At 42.7% G+C, this 20,449-nt stretch overlaps 1 protein-coding gene across 2 annotated transcripts in view; it reads left to right on the top strand.

Moving 5' to 3' along the window:
* ANXA4 (annexin A4) overlaps nucleotides 1-20,449 on the top strand; it is a 117,873-nt gene that overhangs the window by 27,104 nt on the left and 70,320 nt on the right. The window contains exon 1 of one of the 2 annotated variants that reach the window (XM_073622009.1): nucleotides 1,445-1,582. The exons of the other annotated variant lie outside the window; for it this stretch is intronic. The gene's annotated coding sequence lies outside the window, so the exon portion shown is untranslated. Of the gene's footprint in view, nucleotides 1-1,444; nucleotides 1,583-20,449 lie in introns of those variants that run through there. 2 annotated transcript variants of the gene reach the window in all.

Below are 20,449 nucleotides of genomic sequence, written 5' to 3'. Positions count from 1 at the left end.
GAGCTCCATGAGTAGGATCGCGGGTCCCACAGACTCGATATCCCCGGGGATACCCGCGATCGTCGGCTAATGTAAACAAGCATTTCCCCGTTCTGCCTAGTGACACTGTCACAGCTCCCTGTAATCGGGAGCGGTGATCAGTGATGTGTCACATGTAGCCCCTCCCCCCCCACAGTTAGAATCACTCCCTAGGACACACTTAACCCCTACAGCGCCACCTAGTGTTAACCCCTTCACTGCCATTCACATTTACACAGTAATCAATGCATTTTTAATCGCACTGAGCGCTGTATAAATGTAAATGGTCCCAAAAAATGTGTCAAAATTGTCTGATGTTTTCGCCATAATGTCGCAGTCACGATAAAAATCGCTGATCGCCGCCATTACTAGTAAAAAAAAAAAAATAATAATAAAAATGCCATAAAACTATCCCCTATTTTGTAGACGCTATAACTTTTGTGCAAACCAATTAATAAACGCTTATTGTGTTTTGTTTTTTTGTTTTTTTTTACCAAAAATATGTAGAAGAATACGTATCGACCTAAACTGAGGGAAAAAAATGTTGTTTTTTATATTTTTTGGGGATATTTTTTATAGCAAAAAGTAAAAAATAATGCGTTTTTTTTCAAAATTGTCGCTCTTTTTTTGTTTATAGCGCAAAAAATAAAAACGGCAGAGGTAATCAAATACCACCAAAAGAAAGCTCTATTTGTGGGGAAAAAAAGGACGTCAGTTTTGTTTGGGAGCCACATCGCACGACCGCACAATTGTCAGTTAAATCGACGCAGTGCCGAATCGCAAAAAGTACTCTGGTCTTTGGCCAGCCAAATGGTCCGGGTCTGAAGTGGTTAAGGTGGTAATTAAACTCACTTAGTGCCTGCATTTAATTAGCCTCAGAACCTGTGTAATTCAAATGTGTTCGGGTTTAAAGGGATGAGGTGGCAACTCTAGCTGTGTTTTGTCTGTACAGGTGTTCCATGCATCCGCGTGCAGGCAGTCCCATTCATGTAATGTCGGGTGAATAAGGCCTAAAACTTTATTAAAATGTCACAAAGTAACATTTTGTTCATTGTTGTGCCTGGAACTGGAGACTTTGGGTGAGCTGCATTGAATGAAAATAAATAGTGTAAATGGGACAAAACATCTGTATTCGATGTGCCCTTGTGGAGACCTGTGTTGATCAGCAAAGTCTGTGCACATGGTGTGAATGGGGCCTAAGAAGTAAAAAATAACAGGTCATACGTGTGCACGGAGGAGGAACTGTTCACATTAGATATATAAATGTCAGAGCTTGGATTCTCTGTCCATATCTGCAAACTTTGTGTCCAGAAGAATTCTGCAACACTTTTCTGTTTCCTTGTCCTTCCCCCATAACTGTAAAAAAAAAAAAAAAAAAAATCACTTTCTATTTAGTTTCCTTTAAATGAGGGAGTGACTGTGTTTCTGGCAGTGTCAGTACATGGACCGCCTATGGGGCTGGAAAGTATGAGGATCTATGTTTATTTGCCTCAAATTTCTCATTAATCAGCTGGGTGTGGACCGAAGAAGAGCAAGCTGCTGTCCTTCCACACAGAAAACACTAGTAAGAGGGGGGCTTGTGTTTGGGGGGCTTATAAATCCTCAGAAATGCCATGTAGTGTGTGTACATGTAATGTTTATACACTACAAAGACAGACGTGATTGTTATGTAATGTCTGCAGATAAGCCTTTTAGTCACAGGCTGCTAGCATGCTACATGGATATATCAGAAATATGTCGGGAGTAAAGAGAGGACAGAAAATGTATACAGTGTCCCCAAATCACCCCATTCATGACCGGGCATGCTGGTTATATCAGCAATCAGATGGAGTAGAAATAAGTTTTCTCAAACTCTTTTAGATAGGCGTTGATGTTTAAAGCAGCTTTTACACATATTATCACGCTCCATAGTTGCGTTTATTACGCACTTGAGGTGTGTTTCAATGGAAGTAAATGGAGGTGGCTGCAAAGTGGCCAACACCTGCTGAACTCCGCGGGCAGCATTATTTTTGCCTTAATGCAACACAAGGCAATGCTTACGCTGCTTGTACTTCTCCATCTGCTCCCTATTTTAACAATTTTTGAGTGGGGTTTATAGGCAGTCAGAAGCAGATAGCTGAGCTGTGGTTTTACTCATCCCCCCCCCCCCCCTCCCCCAAATTCTGCTTGAGATCAATGGGGCCACCCCACAACCAAGGGCCAAATGCTTCACTTGCAGTTGCAGCGTGGTCCTGCAATGTAAACTTGTCATTTAGCTTTTTAAAAAATTACATCCAGTGGCAGTAGCCGCTGCGGTACCACTCTCTACGGATTGCTTTTCAGAGGGTAGTAAGCTTACCGTCTATCTGGGGAACTGTTCACACCGGAACAAAGTGAGGGAAAGGCATGTTCCATGTGTGTTTTCCAAACCGCATTGAAAACGCACTTCCTTGGTGATCTGCTGCGGGTGCCATCACATTGTTAAAATGTTACTAAACCCACAACAGCAAAATCAGTCTGTATATGCAGTAAAGCATGCTTGTTATGTCTCACTGTGGAACCTAAGGGAGTTAATCATCTGTATTGTGTAAAAAGGCTGTTTGATCCTGTATGCACAGATCCTCCCCGTCTTGCATTGTCTCAAAAACATGTCTGGATAAGACAGGGTTACTGGAGTCAGTTTGCACATGCTCTTTGGCCCTGTGCTGATCATATGCACTCTCCCATCAGCTCTGTCCTGACCAGATATAGTGAATGCAGGGTCCTGGGTTTAGTAAAAATGTAATGGCATCACAAATGCAGTATGTTTGTGGGCACCAGATCGCATGGTACTGCAGTAATGTGGGTTTTTTTTTTTTTTTGGTGCAGTAGGGGTAGAGGGGGAAGTGTCTGTAGTTCAAATAAGGAGAGCAGAATAGGGTGACAATGACTCTTCCCAATAGATACATCATGGTGAACAAGCCTTGCCCATCCCCCCCCCAGGACAGGAATGTTAATCCCTGGTAGTCACCAGACCTAGTGTCCCCATTAAAAGATTTCCCCTCTGTTTCTGTTCTGATGAATACATAAAATGTACTTTCATTTTTGGTGATAACATTAAACAGAGCAAATGGAGAGGGAGAATCTCCCTAACGAGGGTACAGACTTCAATAAAAACTTGGCAGGTGTTCTAATCCTTCTCCTCTCTATCCAAAACTAAAAAGAAATTTTGAATTTAGTAGATTTTTATACTTTATTGTCTGGACACCATTTTTTATTTTATTTATTTTTTTCATTTTTAAATGCAGCCTATTTGTTCACTTTATACTAATGGCATTATGGGAATCATGAGACATCCTGCATCTCAGTAATTTTACAAGTTTCTCCCAAATTGTTATGCTGAATATTGAATATAAATGCCAACTGCAGTGTTTGGTGTGTATGCATGACAGGTCTTTCTTCTGGAGGCCATCTCTGCCTGTAACAGCCAGGAGTGGGAGAAAATCAAAACTTTTGCTTCAAAAAAAGATGGTAATCATAAACACGGCCCTGTGTCCTGCCCACCGCGGGCTTGCAAGGTTTTTCCATGGGCTTGTTTTATTTTCCTGCTCATAACATAGAGGTTTAAACTACATGGACAGTTTTCAACGCGTTTTACTTAGATTTAACCTCTTGTTGGCAATTGCTTCGTCTGCAGCATATCGAAGGCCAAAACCCTTCTTCTTTTTTTTTTTTTTTTTTTTTTTTAGTAAAGCAGAGTTCACTATATTCATGGTTTGTTACTGATAGTCTGAAAATGTATTCTTCTCCAAAATGAGGAGGGGGGGGGGGGACAAATTCTGCTTCAAGGCACTCCCCTATGGGCAAGTAATATTCTGCCTTCAAACTCATCATTTATATGTATCTGAACACCACAGTATTGTGTGCTATGGGCCCGTTTACACAGCTCCATTTAGATCTATAGCCTTTAGTCGTGTACTAGAACTTTCAGCATCCACAGTCCAATTTTGACCATATTTTACAATGTACGCATGTAAACTTTTTTTACAGTGTAAATGGACCATATGTGCTCCTGTCTAGTAAATTCAGGGCAAGATGTAAATCTCCAAATTTGTAGGCAGTGTGGATGGCACGTGTGCAGAAAGATGTTAGCCTTCAATTGTTCTGTATGCTGAGATCATTCTGTGCATGCATCGCCAACTCTGCCTACACAATGTTAATGTTTTTATGGGTGTGTGTATATATAGTTTGAAATGCCTCATGAACCATAGATGAATGTTACAGCAAAGTCCAGTTGCAAGGGGACCCTGAGGATGATGTAGCATCTGTCTTTGTGTTGGAGACCTGAAGACAAGATCAGCGGTCATGGGGGGTATCCTCCTACTGCTGTCCAACTATCCTGGAGCGGAACTTTCCACCGGGAACTGTGATGTGGCATTAGAACTCAGTCAGCCATCTACTCTGTGCTTTAGTCCCTCCTTAGTAGTGTATAATAGCCTCTTCTGGTCCAGTATTTAATAGCATGGACAGGATATGTGAGTATTTCTCTCTCCACTTCCTACTTCCAGGGTTTAAAAACCAACACCCAGGTGCAGGAAGTTCATACATAATATATTTATAGGCATTTACAAATTCAGACTGTAAAGGGCAGTAGATCCCTGCAGAAGCAACAGCCAACAAGAGGGCTACATTGCTTCATAGCACAAGCCTAAGCTTCTAACATTTAGTCTTCTGATGTATAATATTATTATTTGGGCATTCAGCATATAAAAAACTCTAGTAACACTCTTTTTCAGTGGTCAGCTTCAGATCTGTGTGCATTGGTGTTAAAGCGGAGCTCTACGCAAAAGGGGAAGCTCTGCTTGTTTATAAACCCCACCCCCCGCTACCACATTTGGCACTCCGGGGGGGGGGGTTACCTGGTTTTGACAGGTACCCACTCACTTGCGGTTCTCCCCTCCTCCTCCCAGTCGCCCCCCCCAGCCAGTTTTCTGGGACACACACAGGTCCCAGATGACTGGAACCATTCACAAGGTGCAGTGTGACTTGTGCATGTGCAGTAGGAAACCGGCTGTGAAGCTGGAAGGCTTCACTGCCGGTTTCCATTACTTACAATGCCTGCACCCGAAGCCGATTGAAAAATTTGCTCAGGCTCTGACATCGCTGGATCCCTGGACAGGTAAGTGTTCTTATATTAAAAGTCAGCTGCTCAGTCCCAAACAGACAAAGTAGATACTGACACCATACTGTTTTCAAATCCCAGCATTCCGGGGGCAAAGACAGAAATAAAAACTTGACAAGCGTTCTAATCCCTCTCCACTCATAAACTAAAAAAAATACGTTTTGCCATTGGTTATAACTTTAAATTGCAAAATGACCTGTGCACCTATGATGTCATATCTCTCCTTCCTTTTTTTTTTTTTATTTCATTTTAGGAATGCAGAATGCAGGAATTGTGAGCACAGTAATGGGAATGAGCTTGTATAGTGAGAAGGCCACTCCCTGAAGGAAGTGTGTAGTGGTGGTAGCAGGCATGTTATGGGAGAGATCTAGTGTTGGACAATAGGCCGTGTCACCAGGTCATGTTATGGTACCTGTAATGTGACCCTGGAGCAGAGAACATCTGGTAGATATGATTCAATTTTTTTCCCCCTTTTTTCTTTCTTTCCATTTTACATTTTGGAAAGCTGTTTTAGTTGGGCAATTACATATTTTAACAACCCTTAGGCTTGGTTCACACTAGGGGCGGCACGACTTGCAGGTCACCTCACCTCACCGCCTCACCTCACCTGCACATGACAGGGGCGGCGACTTGCAAAACGACTTCTATATAGAAGTCTATGCAAGTCGCCCCCAAAGTAGTACAGGAACCTTTTTTCTAAGTCGGAGCGACTTGCATCGCTCCGACTAGAACGGTTCCATTGTACAGAACGGGACGCTACTTGTCAGGCGACTAGGTCGCCTGACAAGTCGTCCTAGTGTGAACCGGCACTAAAAGTGACACCAAATTATATTATTTTTTTCCAAAAATTACACATATAATATTTAAAATATTTACATGCACTACTTGCTGGCCCTGTAATCTCTCTTTTTCATTAAATAATTTCCCACTATGTGTATCTGCCTCCTAGTAACATCATCCATTAGCTCCCAAACTCATTTTTCCCCTCACTTCCATTTGTTTGGAGCAAGCAGAGCGTTTTGTTGCAGTCATTTGCACTTCTCTGTGCACACTACACATCCCATAGTTACTAGTTCATCTTGGGAGCGAGGAAGAGAAGGTGGTTATGTTCCTTCCTACGTACAGTGGGATTAGGGAGGATGAACGTAGCCACCCTATAGCAGGAAGTCAGATCGTAGCAAAAAAAAGGAAATTGGAAGCGACTGACATAAAAATGGGTATGGTTTTTACGTTAAGAATACATTCTTTTTCCCTTTAAAGTACACCAAGTAAAAGTGGCAACTGCCACTGAAGCCAACCATTTGTTTGGCTTCAGTTCCCCTGATTTACACACCTAGAACAAGTTTGCATTGTAAGGCATCCTTAGATTTCCTCCTGCCGATTTACATTTTGGTTTGTCCCTATATAAGCTGGCACCAGGAAGGTGTTCACATGTGCCCACCCCAGCTACTCTGCATAGAATGCCTTAGTTTGGGAGCTAGCTGGCAGATTCAGGGGACTGAAGATGGTTAAGGGCGGTTCACACCAGAAGGCAGTGTGGGAAAGGCGCGTTTCCCACACCGTTTTCTAAATCTGCTGCGGGTGTCATTATATGCTTAACGATGCCCCAAACCCAGATCGCAAAGGCAGTACCGCAGTACCATGCAACTTGGTGTCATGCGTTTTGATAGTAGAGCGTGCACTACTTTTTATGCAATCCAGTGTGATTTCAGCCCATTCGGTTGAGGGGAAAATAAAACTGCCAGGCATTGTAACCATTCCCTACTCTGTCCAATAGGTCAGAAAAACATTTTGACTTTAAACTGGTTGATTTTAACAGTGTTGCTCAGGTCAGTCAATCTCTAACAGGACACATGTTTTGTGTGGCCAACGTAGGTCTGTTTTTATTGTCCAGATAATATATAGGAAATAAAGGTTGTGTATTGGATGTATGGAACGTGGTCCATTCTGGGAATCTCATTTCATCTCAGAGCAGGAGAATTCTATTTATATGATTATTATTTTCAGAGATGTATGCAGAACATAGCCCAAAGCCACAAGGCCTGAATTCAAACTTCATTTGGTCTGGTACTGTACACATAACTGTTAAAGTGACGCTGGTATTAAAGTATGCATCCTTTAAAGTGGATCTTTTGTCAGAAAATTAAGGCCTGCTAGATCACTTCATGCTGGCCCCTTTTGCAGGTATAGCTGTGTACATTAAAAATAAGTGTCTACACTTAAAATCCAGCAATACACTGTCTCACCCTACTCTGCACATGCTCAGTTGCTCTCTATTTTTGGCCTCTACAAATTCAGCAGTGCCTAATCTGCTGACAACGGAATTAGACCTTCCTATTATCCATTACAGCCAAAGAAGCTGCTTCTGTTTGATCTGCAACTGCCATGGTGCTACACATGTGATCAGTTCTAACACAAGCCATTTTGATGGTTTGCCGGTTTGGTTGAGGACATAAGCAAATGTGACAGTAGTCCCAGCATTCCAGGAATGTAACTGTTTTTTTGAAAGTGTTAAATGGATGGGTTTAGTTCCGCTTTATGATTTACTGCTGGTCAGGGGCTCATGCCTTCAGCAATATGGCAGCCTCCAGCTAGAAGAAACAGGATGATTTAACCACTTCACCCCCAGAAGGATTTACCCCCCTTCCTGACCAGAGCACTTTTTACAATTTGGCACTGTGCTGCTTTAACTGGTAGATGCGCAGTCATGCAATGCTGTACCCAAACTAAATTTGCGTCCTTTTTTTCCCACAAATAGAGCTTTCTTTTGGTGGTATTTGATCACCTCTATGGTTTTTATTTTTGCAATATAAACAAAGAAAGACCAAAAAATTTGAAAAAAAAATATTTTCTACTTTTTGCTATTAAAAAAAAAAAATTACAATAAATTCCAATTTTAGTCCATACATTTAGGCCAAAAAGCATTCAGCCACATGTCTCGGGTAAAAAAAATTCAGTAAGCGTATATTTACTGGTTTGCGCAAAAGTTTTATAGCCTCTACAAATTAGGGTACATTTTCTGGAATAGTACAATGCCCCCCCCCCCCCCCCCCCAAATGACCCCATTTTGGAAAGTAGACACCCCAAGGAATTTACTGAGAGGCTTGTTGAGCACATTGAATTTTTTTTTTTTTTTTTTGTCACAAGTGATTGAAAAATGACCAAAAATACATTTTTACACAAAGTTGTCACTAAATGATATATTGCTCAAACATGCCATGGGCATATGTGAAATTGCACCCCAAAATACATTCTGCTGCTTCTCCTGAGTACGGGGATACCACATGTGTGAGACTATTTGGTAGTCTAGCCGCATACAGATCCCTGAAAACCAAACACCGCCTTTAGGATTTCTAAGGGTGTAAATATTTGATTTCAATCTTCACTACCTATCAGTTTCGGAGGCCATGAAATGCCCAGATAGCATGACCCCATTTTGGAAAGTAGACACCCCAAGCTATTTGCTGAGAAGCATGTTGAGTATTTTGCAGATTTCGCTTTCTGTCACAAAGTTTTGAAAATTGAAAAAAAGGTTTCATTTTTTTTTTTTTAAGTTTTCTTTCTTCATTTTCCAAAACGAGCGCAGCAAAATACTCATCATGCCTCTTAGCAAATATCTTGGGATGTCTACTTTCCAAAATGGGGTCATTTGGGGGGGGGGGTTTGTGCAATCTTGACATTTATTTCAGGGTCTCCAAAACTGTGATAGGCAGTGAGGAGTGAAATCGCCATTTTACGCCCTTTAGAAAGCCTGAAGGCGGTGCTTGGTTTTCGGGGTCCTGTATGCGGACTACCAAAAAATCCTACACATGTGGTATCCCCGTACCCAGGAGAAGCAGCAGAATGTATTTTGAGGTGTAATTCCACATATGCCCATGGCATGTTTGAGCAATATATCATTTAGTGACAACTTTGTGAAAAAAAAAATAAAATTCCTCACACTTGTGGCAAAATATAAAATATTCCATGGACTCAACATGCCTATCAGCAAATAGCTTGGGGTGCCTACTTTCCAAAAAAAAGGGGTCATTTGGGGTTTTTTGACCTGTGCTGGTATTTTATGCACAACATTAACTTCTAACCACTTGTCAAAGCCCTTTCTGACACTTTTTGTTTAAGTGTGTGATATATATATGGTCTTTGCTTTAATAAATACATATATGCCGCGTGGTAGCGTTTGAAACATTCACCAGTGCAAAGACCAGGAGGGACAATAATAGCGGCTGTCACGCCAATGTGACAGACCTAGCTGGGAGAGAGACTTTTGGAGGGGACTGAATGCTAGCCTCTTGCCGATTGATCATGGGCCCTGGCATTTGGGGGAATGGTGCTCTTTGTGAGCTGTATGCCTGGGGACCCTTGAGGTGGTATTACTGTGGATTCGGGTCCTGGTCCCCCAGGAGACACAGACTCTGGGGACCCTGGATTTGCCATATTAGGAATAGTGGCTGATTCATAATGCTTGGACAAATACTGTTAGGATATGCTGATGTAAATTCCAGCCACCTGTCTGTCTGTTGCCTGCTAGAATGTGTATTGTAAATAAGTCCCTAGTATGGGATCTAAGAGTCATTAGATCCCCATTGTTTGTGTTAACCGGTTCAATACAGGGCATTTTCACCCCCTTCCTTCCCAAGCCAATTTTTAGTTTTTAGCGCTGTCGCACTTTAAACGACAACTGCGCGGTCGTGCCCAAACAAAATTGACGTCCTTTTTTCCCCACAAATAGAGCTTTCTTTTGGTGGTATTTGATCACCTCTATGGTTTTTATTTTTGCAATATAAACAAAGAAAGACCAAAAAATTTGAAAAAAAAATATTTTCTACTTTTTGCTATTAAAAAAAAAAAATTACAATAAATTCCAATTTTAGTCCATACATTTAGGCCAAAAAGCATTCAGCCACATGTCTCGGGTAAAAAAAATTCAGTAAGCGTATATTTACTGGTTTGCGCAAAAGTTTTATAGCCTCTACAAATTAGGGTACATTTTCTGGAATAGTACAATGCCCCCCCCCCCCCCCCCCCCCCAAATGACCCCATTTTGGAAAGTAGACACCCCAAGGAATTTACTGAGAGGCTTGTTGAGCACATTGAATTTTTTTTTTTTTTTTTTGTCACAAGTGATTGAAAAATGACCAAAAATACATTTTTACACAAAGTTGTCACTAAATGATATATTGCTCAAACATGCCATGGGCATATGTGAAATTGCACCCCAAAATACATTCTGCTGCTTCTCCTGAGTACGGGGATACCACATGTGTGAGACTATTTGGTAGTCTAGCCGCATACAGATCCCTGAAAACCAAACACCGCCTTTAGGATTTCTAAGGGTGTAAATATTTGATTTCAATCTTCACTACCTATCAGTTTCGGAGGCCATGAAATGCCCAGATAGCATGACCCCATTTTGGAAAGTAGACACCCCAAGCTATTTGCTGAGAAGCATGTTGAGTATTTTGCAGATTTCGCTTTCTGTCACAAAGTTTTGAAAATTGAAAAAAAGGTTTCATTTTTTTTTTTTTAAGTTTTCTTTCTTCATTTTCCAAAACGAGCGCAGCAAAATACTCATCATGCCTCTTAGCAAATATCTTGGGATGTCTACTTTCCAAAATGGGGTCATTTGGGGGGGGGGGGTTTGTGCAATCTTGACATTTATTTCAGGGTCTCCAAAACTGTGATAGGCAGTGAGGAGTGAAATCGCCATTTTACGCCCTTTAGAAAGCCTGAAGGCGGTGCTTGGTTTTCGGGGTCCTGTATGCGGACTACCAAAAAATCCTACACATGTGGTATCCCCGTACCCAGGAGAAGCAGCAGAATGTATTTTGAGGTGTAATTCCACATATGCCCATGGCATGTTTGAGCAATATATCATTTAGTGACAACTTTGTGAAAAAAAAAATAAAATTCCTCACACTTGTGGCAAAATATAAAATATTCCATGGACTCAACATGCCTATCAGCAAATAGCTTGGGGTGCCTACTTTCCAAAAAAAAGGGGTCATTTGGGGTTTTTTGACCTGTGCTGGTATTTTATGCACAACATTAACTTCTAACCACTTGTCAAAGCCCTTTCTGACACTTTTTGTTTAAGTGTGTGATATATATATGGTCTTTGCTTTAATAAATACATATATGCCGCGTGGTAGCGTTTGAAACATTCACCAGTGCAAAGACCAGGAGGGACAATAATAGCGGCTGTCACGCCAATGTGACAGACCTAGCTGGGAGAGAGACTTTTGGAGGGGACTGAATGCTAGCCTCTTGCCGATTGATCATGGGCCCTGGCATTTGGGGGAATGGTGCTCTTTGTGAGCTGTATGCCTGGGGACCCTTGAGGTGGTATTACTGTGGATTCGGGTCCTGGTCCCCCAGGAGACACAGACTCTGGGGACCCTGGATTTGCCATATTAGGAATAGTGGCTGATTCATAATGCTTGGACAAATACTGTTAGGATATGCTGATGTAAATTCCAGCCACCTGTCTGTCTGTTGCCTGCTAGAATGTGTATTGTAAATAAGTCCCTAGTATGGGATCTAAGAGTCATTAGATCCCCATTGTTTGTGTTAACCGGTTCAATACAGGGCATTTTCACCCCCTTCCTTCCCAAGCCAATTTTTAGTTTTTAGCGCTGTCGCACTTTAAACGACAACTGCGCGGTCGTGCCCAAACAAAATTGACGTCCTTTTTTCCCCACAAATAGAGCTTTCTTTTGGTGGTATTTGATCACCTCTGTGGTTTTTATTTTTTGTGCTATAAACAAAAGAAAAGCGACAATTTTGAAAAAAACACAATATTTTTTACTTTTTTGCTATAATAAATATCCCTTTTTTTTTTTTTTTTCTGTACTGGGAACACAGATCGGTCTCCTCTCAACTGACAGGACGTGGATCTGTGTGTTTACACACACAGATCCACAGTCCGGCCCGGTTAACGGGCAATCGCGGGTGCCTGGCGGACATCGCGGTCGCCAGGCACACGCACTGGGTTCCGAGCAACGCGGCGGGCGCGCGCCCCCTAGATGGCCAGGAAGCTCAGGCCGTCATATGACGTCCACCCAGGATGGGAGATCCCATCTGTGGACGTCATTTTACTATGGCCGGGTAATGAAGTGGTTAATTAACTCTGCTATTGTGATAATGTTGATTGGGTTTTCTGAGCTACAAGACAGCCAGTCTGGCTTAAAGGTCATGTCTGAGTCATCTAGGCTGTCTAAAAGGATTAGTTAATTAGCCCATGTTAATTAGGTTTCTGGTCACAGGTATATGTTCAGAGTAATATGAGCAGGAGGTATGCACCTCCTCTTTTATTGTATAAAAGAGCCTGCATTCCTCAATAAAAGAGATCCCTGGTTGAACATACATACAGCCTGCCTGGTGTTTGTTCTGAGCTATACAACTGGATTAGAACGGCACATAGCTGTAGTTCTAGTCCTGGAGCATCGGATGACTGAACCATCAGATGTTGCAGTCTGATTCTATAGCTGCAGAGGAGTGTCGGGAGAGTGGAACCGAGCGAGCAGGGGCTCATTACAATGGCCTTTGCTTTAAATATATATAATATATTATGCCGCGTGGTAGCATTCGAAACATTCACCAGTACAAAGACCAGGAGGGACAATAATAGCGGCTGTCATGCCTATATCTGCGCTTGTTACAGACACGACATCTGCTTTGGGGTGATCGTTGGGTAGGAGAGGCACAGCACCGTCTGGAAACAGAAAAGTTGTGAAGATCTCTTCCTGGAATTTAAGGAAGGATCCAGTTCGTCCTGAAGCTTTGTATAGCACATAAGCGTTCAGCAGAGTCAATTGGAATAAGTATACAGACACTTTTTTTTTTTTTTTTGTACCAGCTTCTGGCCTTACGGGCAATTAAGTACGGCGCCATCAACTGGTCATTGAGGTCCACCCCTCCCATATTTGTATTCGTGGACACAGAGGGGAATCTACAAGCCGCTGGGGTGAGCCCTGGTGATTAGATCGTACGGTGCCACATGTGCCAATTCCATGATCAAACAAGTGACTAAAAAGTGGCACACTCATGTAATAATTGTCCACATACAAATGGTACCCCTTTCTGAATAAGGGTGACGCCAAGTCCCACACAATCCTGCCAGCGCTCTCTATGTAGTCTGGGCAGTTCTCTGGCTCCACGTGACTATCTTTTCCCTCCTAAACCATAAAACTATATGTATAGCCTGTTGCCCTGTCACAGAGCTTATACATCTTGAGCCCATATCTGGCAAGCTTGCTGGGAAGATACTGTTTGAATGACAAGCGGCCAGAAAACGTAATCAGGGACTCATCAACGCAGACAACTTGATGGGGAGTAAACAAGGCTGCAAACTGTTGGTTGAAGTGGTTTACGAGGGGCCGAATTTTGTGGAGCCGATCATATTCAGGGTCACCCCTTGGACGACAGTTTATTGTCGTTGAAGTGCATAAATTGCAAGCTCTGCTCGTATGTAGCCTTGGTCATGGAGACAGAACACGGGCATGGGCATATAGTGAATTGGGTCAGTGGACCAATATTGAGGAGGGATAGGCCCAGAAAGGTCTTAAATTCAGAGACCGTAACAGGTCTCCAATCTCTGGCAAGGGTCAACTGGGGATTAGCGGAGATGAAATGACCAGCATACAAATTGCTTTGATCCACAATAGATCTATAGAGATCTTCTGTGAAAAATAGCGAATAAAAATCAAGTGACATAAAATCAACTGTTTCCACCTGAATTCTGGGTTGGCCAGTGAATGGGGGGGGAGTACCGGTGCTGCAAAAGTGGTGGGCTCCCAATTAGGATTGGCAAATGCAGCAGGAAGGGCACTATGGGCTTGATGGGCCTGTCTTTGTCTTGGTGGCAGCGGGACACTACTTGTTCTAGCCACCGCACCAGCCTGAACTGCGCTTATAGCACTCGCCACGTCACCACGTGATACTGCAGTGCTGAATGTACGACCAGGATGTACTAGGCCGCTGGTGCTTGCCAGTTCACCAGAAGGATGAGCGGCACTAGTACTGGCTCTCTGCTCCATACAAGAGCCCTGCGGTTCTTTGCACCTCAACAACAGAAGAACAGGATCGGGTACGCCTGACCTTAGCTCTGACGATGGAGTAGTGGCCCCTGCTATGTGTCAGGGTGCTGCTGCTGTCTACAAGATTGTATTCTGAGCCTGAATCTGACAGATGGGCGAGTTCCTCTTCACTCTCATCTGTCATGCTGAGAAACGTGTAGGCTTCTTCACTAGTGTACCTTCGATTGGACATTGTGGCCTTTAAAGTTACTGGTACAACTAGTGAAATTCACAGGCAAAAAGAGCACCTGATTGTCAGCGACTGCTTCAATCGCTACCAAAAAAACTGTTAGTGTTCGCAGGGATCAGGCCTGTCTCTGTGAACGCTGCAGTTATGCGTTATGCGTTTTGTAAGTGACAGTAATCGATTGATGCTGGGCTGTGCTGAGGGGCTAAACGCAGGTGCTGGCAGGTGTCTGAGCTGATCCAGCTAACGCTACATTTTTGGGAACCCTAAACTACTGAGGATGCTAGTATAGATCTGATCAAAGACATTGATCTGTTGCACTTTACTACTAAGGGGGGTGTATGGTGCGTGCGTGGGTGTTAGCGCTACTGGCACTAATCTGACGATGCCTGGGGCGACACAGACCCTAACTGACGCTAAAACCTAACTGATGTCATCCGCCAGGTGATCAGAGGGTTAAACCTTTTTTTAGGTAATATACGGCGGGTACCCTGATGCTATAAAAAATAACTAACCAGCATCAACTGTGACACTAATACTGAGATCACTGGTGACAAGGGGTGAAAGGTTTAACTAGGTGGCAATCAGGGGGTTAAAATCTTTTTTATTAGGTAATATATGGGGGTACCTGATGCTATAAAAACCTGACGGTGAAACTAATCAACTAACTAGCGTCACCCCTGACACTAATACGGCGATCAGAAAAAAAGATCTATTAGTGACACTGAGACTGGGGGGGGGGGAGGGGGCTGGTGATCAAGGGATTAAACCTTTATTAGGGGGTACTCTAGACTTACCTGGGCCTACAACTAACTGCCCTAACACTGATTAGAGTCACAAGTGACACCAATGCAGTGCTCAGTGAAAAATCTGAAAACTGCAATTGGTGACAGGGAGTGAAGGGGTTAACTGGGGGGCAATCAGGGAGTAACAAGTGGGCCTACGTGTACTGTGTCAGTGTAGTGTTGGAGCAACTGACTGTAAGACGTCCTCACTCTGGGACGCAAAAGAATTCCAGAAAGGGAGATGACATCACTTCCCCTGCCTGTGTTTACACTTACAGGCAGGGGAAGCATTTTAATTCACCAGAACCGATCAGCAGGTCCAAATCATTGGCCTGGGCCTGGAGACTAATCGGTCCTGCAACGTACAGGTACGTGGTTTTGCGCACCCGTGCCACTTTGCCGACGCAAGTGGTTAAAGCACACACTCGTTTTGGTAGCATACTTATTAATGTGGGATGTATATTCCTTGAAAAAGAACATTGTTAAAAAAAATAATGTATATGTAAAGCTCTGTAAATTGACGGTGCTATATAAGTACCTGAAATAAATAAATCAAATTGTTATGGGAAAGGTTCTAATTTAAGTTGAAAATGCCTCCCTTTGCTCTCGGCCTGCTCCAAATCTCTAAATTCCTCCCATTTTTTTTTTTTTTTTATCTATTTATTTTTTTGTTTTGATCTGACTTCTTTTAAGGCTAGGTTCACATCTGAGCCATTCTGTGTGTAAGGTGGATGTTGCATGTTTATGTTCCAATAAAATGTTTTACTATTTTTTCAGTGTACGGATAGATGTTTGTGTTTTAAAATATTTCACTTTTTATTTATGCCCTGCTTTTTATTCTTGCCCTGCTAAGGTGGTACTTGGCAAGGAAATTTTTATGCAGGAGGAAAAAAAACCTCCTCTATACTTGCCTGCTCTGTGCAATGGCATTGCACAGAGCGGCCTTGAACCTCCTTCTTCTTCCGTCGGCGCTCCTGGCTCTTCCTATCTGTCCAGTGCTCTCACAGGAAACCACTTCCCATAGGAGCACTCGTGGGTGCTCGCTCCCGAGCCCCACTGCTGTTTCCATTGATACAAACTGTGGGCCCTGTTCCTCCCCCCAAACCCCCCCCCCCCCGTTACTGGATTTGACTCATAGTCAATGGCTCACGCTGCTATCAGTCTGCCCAATGAGGAGTGAGACAGTGGTGTGCACATCGTTGGATCGGATCAGACTTTGGTAAGAATAGGAGGGGGTACGAGAGAATCCTGCAGCAGAGACTTGGGTGGTTTTTTTTTTAATTGTACCTTACCTTAAAAGTGATTGCAAACCGCTGCACGCAGTTTACACGCATTCCTTCACCTGCATAAATTTGACCCTAGCCTTGGAGGGAAGCTGCATTCATTCTCCATGGTCATCCTGTATGTAGGAACATGGCCATTCTCTTTCTCATTCCTGGGATAGACTATGCTATTTGTAGTGTCCACAGAGCAGTGCACGTGACTGCAACTAATGTGTACTGCTTGTTACAAACAATCCATGCACCTAACCCCCCCCCCCCCCCCAGCCCCATCTTATACTTGCCTGATCTCTATCAGTGCTCCTCTTTGGACAGAGAGTCAGCAGCGGGCTGAGACGCGCTGTGTGTGTCACTGGACGCACAGATCCAGCTCAGGAATGAGCACACACGGCAGGAGGGAGGGGCCAGGAGTACCTCTGGAGGATCCCGGAAGAAGAGGATCGGGGCTGCTCTGTGCAAAACTGCGCAGAGCAGGTAAGAGTAACATGTTTACTTAATTTGAAAAAATAAAATAAAAATGTTGCCCTTTTAGAATAACTTTAAGTAGTGGATGTACAGTATATAGATACATTTTGGAGAATAAGGAAATTGTTTGACATTTTAAGTAATAGGGGGAAGCAGTCATGGCTTGTGCCCCCAATGACGCCAGTCTAGGAGCTGTCTTGCCCCCTCCGTTCCCTATATGTATTTACGCCCAATTTGTGCTATCTAGGGCAAAGGGAGGAAGGGGCAAAAGTACGCAGAAACACTTTCCTGAGTCATTTTAGCAAATCATTAACCATTTTAAGGTAAAATTTTATATTGCAGTTTTTTAAAGTAACAAGCGCATACATACATGCATATATACATTACGAACCAACCATGAGTTAAATGTAGTGGCGGGAGAGCCATGTCCAGAGAACAGAGGAGTAGCGGCTTTCTAGTTGTAAATTTACAGACGGTTATTTGCATTGCTGGTAGGGTGTGCCAGGATGTGTATTGTTCTCACTGTACATAGTGTCTGTGTAGGGGGATTGTGTGATTCCTAAACAAATCAGTAACCTGGAAAGAGGATTATTATGGATTATTTGTCAGGCAAACGGGTTGAACATGTGTTAAAATGGGATCATTTACCCATATCAGTGACAGAAATGTCCGTTTTGTAACTTGTAATTGAAATCATTATTTTATCTCTTAAGACAGTCTGCTGTACTTCTGTTATACTCCTGTTTTAATGACAGCCTTTGCTCTGTGTAGATACGTGTAAGTATAGTGCTTAAAGGGCAGTTCCACTTTTATGGGAAAAAAACAAAAAAACAAAACTATAACCACTTCAACTCTTCTGGGAAGGCTGTCCACAGGGTTTAGAAGTGTGTCTATGGGAATGTTTGACCATTCCTTCAGAAGTGCATTTGTGAGGTCAGGCAATGATGTGGACGAGAAGGCCTGGCTCGCTCTAATTCATTAGAAAGGTGTTCTATCTGGTTGAGGTCAGGACAGTCAAGTTCCTCCACCCCAAACTCGCTCATCCCTTTTTTTTTATTTATTTATTTTTTCTATGGACCTTGCTTTGTGCACTGGTCCAAATCCTTTGGTGGAGGGGGGATAATTTTGTGGAGTTGTCTCACAGGGGTTGTGCTTGGCCCCTTAGTTCCAGTGAAGGGGACTTTTAAAGCGTCAGCATACCAAGACATTTTGAACAATTTCATGCTCACAACTTTGTTCCCCATCCTATTCCAACTTGACTGCACACCAGTGCACAAAGCAAGGTCCATAAAGACATGTGAGTTTGGGGTGGAGGAACCTGACTGGCCTGACTTCAACCTAATAGAACACCCTTGGGGTGAATTAGCAGAGACTGTGAGCCAGGCCTTCTTGTCCACATCAGTGCCTGACCTCACATATGCACTTCTGGAATAATGGTCAAACATTCTCATAGACGCACTCTTAAACCTTGTAGACAGCCTTCCCAGAAGAGTTGAAGCTTTTCTAGCTGCAAAGGGTGGGCCAAATCAATATTGAACCCTACGGACTAAGACTGGGATGCCATTAAAGTTCATGTGCCTGTAAAGCCAGGCGTCCCAATACTTTTCAACACAAAGCAAGCTCCTGCACTTGGGCACCCAGTCAACTAAGTGGCGCAGCCAACCCCCTTAGCAAAGTCAATGGAATGTTGCAATACCTTTGACAATATTTGTATTTGTACAGTGCCTTGAAAAAGTGTTCACACCCCTTGACATTTTCCACATTTTGTCATGTTACAACCAATAACGTAAATTTATTTTATTGGGCTTTTATGTGATAACATACAGCCAGAACTACAATGAAATGGTTTAGATCAAAGCATATTCATGTGTTATAATGGCCCAGTCCAAAGTCCAGACCTAAATCTAATTGAGAATATGCTGTTCAGATGTTCTCCATCCAATCTGACAGAGCTTGAGCTATTTTGCAAAGAAGAACGGGCAAAAATTTCACTCTAGATGTGCAAAGCTGGTAGAGACATCCCCAAAAAGACTTGCAGCTGTAATTGCAGCGAAAGGTGGTTCTACAAAGTATTGACTCAGGGCAAGTAGAAAAAATGTAGCAGCGCTAAGAATAACTGTTAAAAACTAATAAGTGAATAAAAGTGGTATAGGAAGTCCAAATAAAGTCCAAAATTACAAAATATCAAAGTCCGTATTAAAACATAAATCCTTCTATTGAGACTCCAAAGAAAAAATGTGAACCAGCATTCATATGGAATATTAAACCAAATACACACAGGAACACCACATAGATTGCGCGCTTATCGTGTGGCAAGCCAGATGGGCTTGTGACCAATAACCCGGTCGGGGCCTTAAACAAGATGCGAACGAAGGCACCACTAGTCAAAAACCTCCGATAACCGGAATCGTCCGGATCCTTATCCTGTGGCAATCCAGAGCCTCAAACGTTCTCGGAGCGGAACCGGATCAGGCACGATGGGTCTCCCGATCGTAGCAATTGAAGGGATGGTGGTATATACCCAGAAGAAAAAAACTCACCATAGCATAATATTGTTGGGACTAAGTTTAATGGTAAAAAGAATAAAATTTTACAATAAGGCAGTTAAAATCTAGCAAAATTGCGTGGCCGGCTGTGCAAGAATGCCGTCCTGTAAATGTTCATACGTGATGACGTCAGCAGGTCACCTCCTCCCCGGCCGACTGTGCAAGAACGCCTGTCCTCTAAACGTTCATACGCGACGTTTAGAGGACGGGCGTTCTTGCACAGCCGGCTATTTCGCTACATTTTAACTGCCTTATTGTAAGTTTGTTTTTTTTTTTATTCTTTTTACCATTTAAACCCAAAATTCCTATTGCAGGAAATGCCTAACATGTTATTTCTATCTTAGTGCAGACTTCTGAGAAAGTAAGTGAACCAATCACACAAGCAGGAAATTCTGTATACTAACTGTGTACAGAAGGCATCTGGGTTGTCATACTGCATTGCATTTAACATTAGGTTACAACCTGGCTTTTTAGAAAATAAGAAAAAATGGTTTTCAACATTTTTTACAAATAAATATGTGAAAAGTGTGGTGTGCATTTGTATTCAGCCCCCCTGAGTCAATGTGTCAGAAAAATACCGCACTGTACCCAGTGAACAATATAAATAGTAATCAAAAGAACCAGCAGCCACTTGGGTTAAATATTTCTAAAGGGATGCAGACTCTGTAACATTTCTCATCAGAACACTAAGCATGCACCAGCTGATTTATAGTGAACCAGACCCTCCCATTCAGATTAAGTCTGCAATGGACATGGTGCAACAAAATGTAGAAATCTGCTTCTAAGTTTGTCAAAATTTTGGCAATATACATTGATCACCCAAGGAGGACCTTTTTAATTCATTTTTTTTCTCAACAAACTTAGAGCCTTTTAGGAACGTTGAGCAGTAATAATTACATATGTTTAGCGTATTAGGGGTTTCCTAGTAAGTGCCTCTCTGCAAGAACAATTTTT

The sequence above is a fragment of the Aquarana catesbeiana genome, linkage group LG03, assembly GCF_042186555.1.
Source record: "Aquarana catesbeiana isolate 2022-GZ linkage group LG03, ASM4218655v1, whole genome shotgun sequence".
NCBI classification, from domain to species: Eukaryota; Metazoa; Chordata; class Amphibia; order Anura; family Ranidae; genus Aquarana; species Aquarana catesbeiana.
The sequence above is the reverse complement of the archived record's forward strand: the minus strand, read 5'-3'. Positions and strand labels throughout refer to the sequence as shown.